Source organism: Lissotriton helveticus, chromosome 1_1 (assembly GCF_964261635.1).
Source record: "Lissotriton helveticus chromosome 1_1, aLisHel1.1, whole genome shotgun sequence".
Lineage (NCBI taxonomy): Eukaryota > Metazoa > Chordata > Amphibia > Caudata > Salamandridae > Lissotriton > Lissotriton helveticus.
In genome coordinates, this window is record NC_136057.1 from 1387276040 (window position 1) to 1387285873 (window position 9834).

Sequence of the window (9834 nt, forward strand, 5' to 3'; positions counted from 1 at the left end):
CCCGAGTCTTGGGCCCCCAAAGAGCTTCATCCTCTGATGAAGACAACCTCTGACCTTCTACAGGAACATCGTCAACCGAAACTCCTTGGCAGAGTCCTCCTTCCAGTGACCGCAACGGTAACTGAGTCGGCAGTCCCCTGTTATCCGAATACACCCCATCCTCCAGCGACCTCAGGGTTGGCGGTGTTCCGAATCCGTTCACTTCCAGTGACCTGCTGCCAGCGACCTCAACACTGTTGGAGGTCTACTGAACTCCCTTACAGCTATACACTTCGATTGCTTTCTGCGCCTAGATACCGAAGGTACTGCATACTTAGAACTGCACTGCATTTATTTCGATAACCACAGGTATACAAGGTACTTATTCAGGTATTGAAAACTGTACAAAGTATATATCTGATTTGAAGTCACACTTGTCTGTTGTATTTTGTAAAGAATACATTTATAATGGATTTTTAAAAACCAGCCTTCATACGGTTTATCCTGCTGTGGTCTGCGCCTGCGACCTCCCTCCATGGATTTGGAGGGTCAGGACTTATATAGATATATATATATATATATATATATATATGCATTCCTGTTTTTCTCCGTAGAGAAGTTTTGCTCGTGCACTCCGGAATCGATTTTTCAACACAGTGATTACTCCCAAATCAGTGGTTTAGGTTTCTTTATTCATCACAGCTCAGCCAGCAGCAACTCTACGCGTTTCAGTCTTAACCAAGACCTTGCTCACGAGACTGACATGCCAGACAAGAAACCTACGGAGAAAAACAGGAATGCAATTTTACGGCGGGGCCCTGCCGTGGCTTGTTTGCACCGTCTAAGAGCGCCCAAAATAACCTGATCTCGGGCCAAAGGAGAAAGGGAATATATATATATATTCTTGTTATTTTTATACAACATTGATCTCCGATTTATTATTGAGTGTGTCTCATTTAATGTATCTGTGAGTACAATAAATGCTTAACTATGTCCTCTGATAAGCCTAATTGCTTGCCCACACTACCACAAAAAGAGAGTTATTAATGTCTACTTGTTGCCTCTCTTCCTCTGGAGATTTCTTGCACTCTCTACATAGTGTACTTCATTTTAGTACACTTTATAGAGAGGAAGTATCTTGCATACCTTCTTTTAGATTTGTTATTGTTTTACATTTTGTCTTTATTACTGTTTTGGGACTACATAAATAATGTACTCATTTCCCTAAGTGAAGCCTGTATGATCGGTGCCATAACTACCAGGGGGTTGAGCTCAGTTTAATTCAGTGACTTTGAGGGTTCACCTAGACAAATGATGCGATTATTCCTCAAGGCGAGTAGTCACCCAATCCAAATAATAATCCAATTTTGTAAAGTTTTTCTGTGAGATATGCTTGCTAAGCATGGCAAAATGGAACCACTGGCATACTGGATGTACTTTTTGGCATATGTCACCAATAGGTAAATGTTTGCACTGACATAATGGAAGTAGTTCTTGACATAAGCTAGAACACTCATAGTGTAGGGGCACTCATTAAAAAATGCTGTCCTTTGCACCCGAAAGGTATGTTTTTGACCTTCAGGGACAAGCCCATGACAAAATTCTGGTATTTTGTATGTAATTGTTGCCATAACCAGGAGAAACCTGGGTTATTGGTGGGAAACCCATGACAGAATGATGGCCCTCCACACTGGAGGAAGCTCTTGACTTACGGAGGAAACGGCAAATTTGGGAAAAAAACGGATCAGTTCATATGAACTTTTTGGCACTGGAATAGTACTGGTATATTTCATGAGTACCTTTCAGAGGCTATGACTTTTAGTAAATTTGTGTAAAAAGTATACTTTAAAATGCGCACTCTGATCCCATTTTGTAAGAAACAAATTCCTTTGGGAGAACCCCTTCGAACTCAACAAATCTACCTCACTTCGCTTCACAAGCTCTTTGTAATTTGGGGTATGTATTAAACCTTGCCACTTTCAAAGATCACCAGCTACCATCGGTAAACGGAAGAAACAGTAAGCAGAGGGGGCAACGTGTGCCAAAGGGGTGAACAGATGTGGCAATGAAAATACCAGCATTACTCTGCCTTAAAGTGGGTAAATGTGTTGTTTTTCATATCCTGTGTGCCCCCTGTCCGGGCCTACTGTTCTGGTGCATGGAATGTTGTCTGTGTGTAGATTTCCATTAGTGCCTGTTGGAAGGGTCAAAGAGAACCTGGAGCCTGAACCAGAACCAAGAATAGATCCTGGTGTTGAATCTTACATGTAACCCGTGACTACAAATGAAGTCACTGAATGCTGTACCTGTACGTATGAAGATTACTTCTTTCTAGCAATGCCACACCAGTGACAAGAATTACTAAGAGCGGTACAACAGAAGCTAAGACTTAAGTTGAAGGAAAGTTCTACATGTAAGACCCTGGAGAGGCAGTGGCGTAAAAACTATGATTTACATCAAAAAGAAGTTTATCGAAAGGCCAGAAATAGCTATCACTAGGCATGCATGAAAGCTAAAGCATGCTACGTTACCACTACTATCAACACAGCCGTAAATAAATCCCAGACTCTCTTTAATACTGTAAAAGAGTTGGCTGGTGAGAATTCAAGAGCGGAGCCTATCCCCCTCAATACCCAACAGTGCCAGGACTTGGCATCTTTTTTCACCGAAAAGATTGAGAACATCGTCTCTAATATCAACAGGGACAGCACGATCACACACAAGCAAGACAACACCCCCCAAGTCCCCAGAGGAAATTGTCACCTTGAAGCCTGGCCTCCCATTAATTTGGATAAACTGAAGGAACTATTAAAATCTATCAAATCGGGTTCCCCACGTGACCCTATTCCTATCAGCATCATGAGTCAATTAGAGGACTCTGCCATGATTTCCATAGCAGAGATACTGAACGCCTCCATAGAACAGGCCACAGTTCCTGCCCTGTGGAAACATGCTATGGTTAGTCCTCTGCTCAAAAAGCCGGCCGCAGATCCTATGATATTGGCCAATTATCGTCCAATCTCATTACTGCCTGCTTTTTCTAAAATTTTGGAGAGGCACATTCATAAGGCTCTTTCAACTTATGTGGAAAATAATGACCTTCTTCACCCGTCCCAGTCTGGGTTTAGGAGTGGTTACTCCACTGAGACGGCCCTGCTCGGGGTCACAGAAAAGATTAGGGAGCTCATGGATGATGGCCAAACGGTAGCATTGGTCTTGTTGGATCTAAGTGCGGCCTTCGACACTATTTCTCACTCCAGACTGCTTGGCAGGCTGGGGGAGAATGGTGTCGAAGGCAAAGCACTGGAGTGGATTAGATCATACTTATCCCTCCGCACCTTCCAGATCACCTCTTCGGAGGCATGCTCTGAGGTATTTCACTCTCCTCATGGTGTACCACAAGGATCGATCCTGAGCCCTTTATTCTTTAATTTGTACTTACGACCACTGGCCAACCTTGCAGAAAACTTTGGTCTCATTTTAATGACCTATGCAGATGATTCTCAAATCTTGTTTTCACTTTCTAAATCTGACTCCTCTGCTCCATCTGCATTAAAAACAGGCCTTCATGAAATATTTAGTTGGATGTCGGCTAACCAACTTAAATTAAATGGGGAGAAAACAGAGGTTCTCCTCTTAGGGAATAGTAAAGATCTCTGGAGTGATCCCCATTGGCCGTCGTCATTAGGTAAACTTCCATCCCCAGCTTCTCAGGTCAGAAACCTTGGGGTCATCATAGATGACAGCCTATCTATGACACAGCAAGCCAACAAAGTGGCAGGCATATGCTTTACCATTCTTAAATGGCTACGCAAAATTGTCTGGATGTTACCATCTACTACCCAGAAGACCGTAGTCAATGCCTTAGTGACATCTCGGCTTGATTACGGTAACATCTTGTACCTGGGCTCAAACAAAGCAGTAATAAGACGTCTACAACTGGTGCAAAACGCTGCTGCCAGACTGCTTTGCAGAATCCCCAGATCCGCTAGGATCACCAAACATCTCAGGGACCTGCATTGGCTCAAGGTTGAAAACCGGATTCGTTTCAAAACCCTGAACTACCTATTTAAAATCAAAGCTGGCATTGCCCCCAAGTACCTACAAAATCTTGCTAAGCCCTACCTCCCCAATCGCAGCCTTCGTTCATGTACAGCAGCGAATTTTGCGGTGCCGAGGTTTAAACGGGCTAGAATGGGTGGGAGATCCTTTTCCTATTTGGGCCCAACTCTGTGGAACACATTGCCCATTCACATTCGCAAGGAAGAAAACTATATGAAATTCAGAAAAAGTGTAAAAACCTGGTTGTTCGATAAATAAGTGCCTTTGATTGTTCTCTATCCAGTTGTGTTTTGTGTTTTGCTAGTCCGGCGCCGGGAAACCCTTTGTGGGTAGCTGTGCGCCTTACAAGTGCTATAAAATAAATAAAATAAATAAATAAAGTGAACAAGTTGGACAAAGGAAAACAAGCCCGAATATCTGGCACCCTCCCAGCAGTAGAAAGCTGTACTCAACTTGATGATAACAGCACCCAAAGCTTTCAGGGCTGCTGTATGAGTTTATAGGGGAAGGACCTGCAGAGATCAACAGACAAGGTGTCTCTGCAGAGAGAACAGAGATGCTGTGTATGATCATTTGAAGCAGTAAATCTGCAGAAAAGCTTCAGAGAAACTAATATGGTAGGCTGTTTAATGTAGGGAGCTTTTTGTTGTTCCCGAGCCTGGTGTGTGGAGAGATGAGTGAACTGTATAGCAGCTGCGACCAGAGAAAAGTGCAGTTGTTTGAAAAGAAATCGGAGTCTCTTAGCTTACTAGCCCTGTGGAGGTATAGTGGCAAAGGGGAACAAGCACTAACAACGCCAATGGGTCTGGGGTTGGCTGTAAACCTTTTGACATTGCTAATGCTCGTTTTGTTTTATCAAGGTTTTTGTAAAACTTTATTGTTGAGGGAACTTCCAGGCCCGCGTCAAAATAAAAAAAATGTGGCGCAAATAAAAAAAAATTGGGTTGGGGGGGTTGGGAGGTCTCTAATCACACGACGCCATAGTAGTCCATGCAATGAAGGGAAATACTTTGTAGATGTTTTCCTTGTGGAAGAGTAGAATGCTGTCACTCAAAGTAAAGTTAGCCAATGGTTGAAGTAGGCTCACCCGGTCTTGGGTTGCTTGTGTTCCAGTTCAGGCTGGACTGTTCCTATTGGATCAGGATCAAGACTGACTCGCATGTAGCTGGGTCTAACCTGAGGTGGCATGGGTGGCAGAAAACGAAGGACAAGGATGAGCCCTGAGTGATTGCTAGTGGCTGAGATTAATTCAAGTGTTCCATCCATCACCTTGTTGTAATTGAGACCCTAAAACTAGTACACTGGAAAAATGTGCTGGAATGAGGATGTTTAGGTGTCCAGAAGGGTTGTTTCATCCTTTTTCTGTGCTCAAGGATGAGCATTCAGCTGATGGTGGGGAGCGGAGCTTTGCTTCGCAAGGTTTGAATGACATTCAGGAAGAGCATGTTAATGTGGCATTGAAGATGAGAAAGTGTTTTTCTCTGAGGTCAGATGGGTGTTACACAAATTTTCAAGAGGAGGTATTCTCAGTGAGAAGTCTTTTAGGTACATCTGAACTGTGATGTAGTTACTACAGCTATGACCACTAAGTTATTACGGGTTCCTGATATAAGTACTGTGCACGTGCAATAATAGTACACTAATTGGCTGCTGCTTTCTTTAGCACCAAAGCGGATAGAGGTGATATTGTAGGGAGCAGTCAATATGTATTCTAACTTAGCCCATCTGGGGATTTTGCAGCCAAGTGTCTTGATTTTTTTTTTGTAAACAGATTTATATTGGTTTTTTCAAGGTGACATCATAGAAAAACAGCCCAGAGGGCCCAATAGATGAGAAAACGGTGCAATTAAGGTCCAGTGGGTTTAACCGCCTGTTCAGTGTCATGAGGTCCGCCTTCCTCATTCAGTATCCATTTCTCCCATCTGTTGGACAACAGGAGCACCTTACCGCCATTCCACCTCCCCTCCCCGTGCTTAGTCTTATGTAAATATCGCAGAGCACCTCCGCAGAATGAACATCCCAGCAGGATTCCTCATGTGAATGCCACCCTCCGTCCCGTGTCCGCTCCCCCCAACACCCTAAGAAACTCCCACCACCCATCCCACCCTTCCAGGCATGCCGCTGTCTCGTTAAACCATTCATATCCATCTAGTGCATCCACCTTAGTCAATGTCCCTTACATCCCGAACCCCAGGGGTCAATATCGTGGTGATACTCAATGGATGCCTTCAATTAGTCCTACCCAGACCCCACCTTATGCTCGGGAGGAACCTCCGGGTTCAGTCGCCCAGTGCCGCGCACATCCCTTCCAGTATGTCTTCTGCGTCCTCAAGCCGGTGCTTCACCAAGTCCACCAGTGCCACCCATGCACAGCCATTTCCATCGACTTTTCATTCCCAGTGCGCGTAGCCATTCGCAGTCTACAGGTCCCCTCACTCTCCGCCCATTTCACTAGTTCCCTGTTCCATCTCAGCAGGTTGGGGGCATTCCTTGACTTCAAGTGAACAGTAAGCTCCCTCTTCGCCAATACCAACCCCAAGTCGATGAATTTACTAGTAACTTTTTGCTTAGCAGTGTGCGGGAACGAATGCAACAACCAACAACCAGGCGTCAATGCTACCTCTCTCTCTGTCACTGTGGCCAGTCCAGCTGTTACCCCTCTCCAGTATTCTCCCAATTGTAGGCATTCCCAAAACATGTGAAGGAACCCTGCCCCCTCCTGGGTGCACCTTGGGCAGGTGGACGATACCCCAAAGTACTCGTTAATATTCCCCGGCATTAGGTAGGCCCTATGCTATACATAGAAGTGGATTCATTGAAAGCGCACATTCCTAGTGCCCTTCCGAGCCCGTTCTAGGATCTCTCCCCATGGCTTCTCCCCGATGGCCTCCCCCAAGTCTGCCTCCCATAAGTCTGCCTCCCATTTAAGGCACAAAGCTGTCAGAGGCTACCGCAAATCATGTGTGATCCGCCTACAGAGACAATACGTAACTGCCTTAATAGTCCCGGATGCCATCACTACGTACTGACATGCCAGGAACGTCTTGGGTTCCACCAACCCCTCTCGCCAGTGCTTTCTAATGGCTGCTGTCAAAGCAGCATGGAAGAGAAAGTCCCCCCGTGGGAGATCATGGCGCTCGGAGAGATCACCGAAGGGGAGAAGGTTACCATCCTCAAACAAGCCCCCAATAGTGATGACCCCTGCATCTTCCCATTGGCGCAAGTTACTCCAATCACCCCCATGGGGCAGTGCCTCACACATCCGTAGTGGAATCTCAGGTGCGTATGGGATTTGTATCTGCACCCGTCTAGCCAGGCGATTCCAACACTGTCTCACCGTTTGCAAATCAGGAGGAATCCTTCTATCTCTCATAGGCAACCGTAGCAGCACCCAAGAAAGCTGGACCAAACTTGTCCTGGCCATCCAGAGCCTCGGCATCTCTGATTCGCCTCACCTCCCATTTTGTAAACCATTGAAGCTGCGCTGCATGATAGTAGGCCTCAAGGACTGGTAGAGCGAAACCCACCTCTGCCCTGGGCCGCTGCATGGTGACAAGTGCCACTCTCCGCCTCCCGTTGCCCCATAAAAACCCTGTGATCAAGGCGTTGAGCTGCGCAAAGATCTTACGCGGAATCCAGATGGGGAGCGTCCCGAAGAGATAGAGAAGCCTGGGTAAGGTAACCATCTTCCAGAGTGCGACCCTTCCTGCCACGGACAGCGGGAGTGTGCTACAGAATTCGAAGCAGCTCTTAACGCTGCTCACCACCCGCCCTATATTACACTCCAGGACATCCCCGTGGTCATGGTAGATCTGGGTCCTCAGATATGGCAAGCAGCTGATCTCCCAGGGAACCCCCTCTCCACTCTGCAGTTGCAGCCAAGTGTCTTGATGTGATACATTTGTTTCCTGTTTGTTGGGAGGGGAAATCTCCTGCATGTCTCTGGGGAGAGTGCTTCCCCTGCCGCATGCTAATCTCCAGGCAAGTCACTCAAAAGTTACTGTATAGTTTCTAGATCCCTACCTCAGTGAGCATGACAATCGTACATGTCCACTGAGGGCCTCCCTGTTTACATGGATTGAGACCCTAGAGCTTGGCTCTGAGATCGAGGGGGCATGCCTAGTGCACCCCTATTTTTCAGAGAGTGGCTACTGCCCTCTCTATTAAGGCTGTGGTAGACTGACAGTGGTGGCAGCAATACATCTATAGTCAGGAGGGGTGAGTCCCTAGGCACCCTCCTGACCAAGTCTGTGCAGTTTGCCATGCCTGTGAGCCTGTTGCCTTTGTCTACCTGATGCATGTTTGAGAGCCTGTGGGTGTACCGGGGAAGAATGGGGATTTGAGCCAGTGTGAGGAATGCGAGCTGTTCTGCTGGACATCCCAGCTCCCCCGTCCCCCTCCCTATTTCCTTGGAAAGGCCTGGTGGGCTGGGGTAGACACTCCGCTCTTATCTGGGTTTAGCTGCACTAACTTAGTGGAGAGGACCCTCCCCCCACTGGTCAGGGACTCCTGGGCTGGAGTTAATTAAAATTCCTCTCTAGAGAGTTGCACAGCCTGATACCAGGAGAACATGGGGGTGGACTGGGGCATGCTTTACCCATGCATTGAACACGCCACCGTGAATGGTTTGTGATTGGAGGTGTATTCAGGATGCAAAAGTAGCAGACCCTCTGGTTGGATGAGCCTATCAATCAGATGTGATAAAAGTTTGTCCGGAGTGGTCAGCTGTTGTTCAAGACTGGTCTATGACTGAGGAGGCGGCCACACGAGAGCCCTCTGATGATAGCCAGGCGACCCGCAGTGTGAAGGCAGGAGATAAGACTCTGTTCACTGCGTCTGGAAGGAAGGCATCAGCAACATTAAGGACCAGCTGTTTCTGTGAGGCTTGGAGGAGCGTTTGCTTTGGACCAAGGAAATTACGGACAGCTGCCCAAGGTGTGGAAAGGAAGCTCGCGGCACATCACACAAGGTGTGGAAAGAAGCGTGCGGCACATCAAGAAAAGCTGGTGGAAAGAAGCTTGCAGCACATGACGAGAGCCAGAGAGGAGGAAGCTTGATTCTAGTCTTTGAAGGTGAGATCAAATCCCCTCTAAGCTCCTCCCTTGCGCTGTGGGAGCCTGTACAAGCAATAACTGGGAATAGAGGCCAGTGAAGCAGGCCCCCACCTTTCTTTTTGTGATCTCTGAGGGTATCAGGGTGAACTGGCACTCTGTCCAGCCACTACCCTCCTACAGCTAGCCAGTGGCTACTGGACTAGTGGGACTCCAGTAAACTGTGCCAAGACATCCAGCACCTGTGATCAGATCCCTGACACCACTAGAGCGGTGTCCTCACTCACAATGGGAGGACACTTCTGTTGCTTTGGGTGCGGAGTTATGGGGCTGATCACGAACATTTGACTTCACATCATATGCTGAAACTATATCCTTTCAATACAAAGTTTGGTATCAAGGCTCTAGTGAATGAGAGCAGCCCTGTGTAACATGATCTGTAATATGCTATGCTTACTGTGTGTTTTCATGTTAACTTACGAAGAACTCTACACTACCATTTTTTAGGTCTCGTTTAGCGAACGCAGCGCATGCGCTGCTTTTCCTTTGCGAGCCTCTATTGTTATCGCTTTGGTGCGGAAGGGAAACAAACCATGTGCGCGCACGGACAGGCGATGTCCACACGCATGGTGTCTCCACTGCCTCACACGCTCCCACCCCGCGCTCACACTAGAAGGCAGACATGCAGGAACTGAAACAAATTAAGACTTCAATTAATTCTATGGAATGAGCCTCCTCTGAA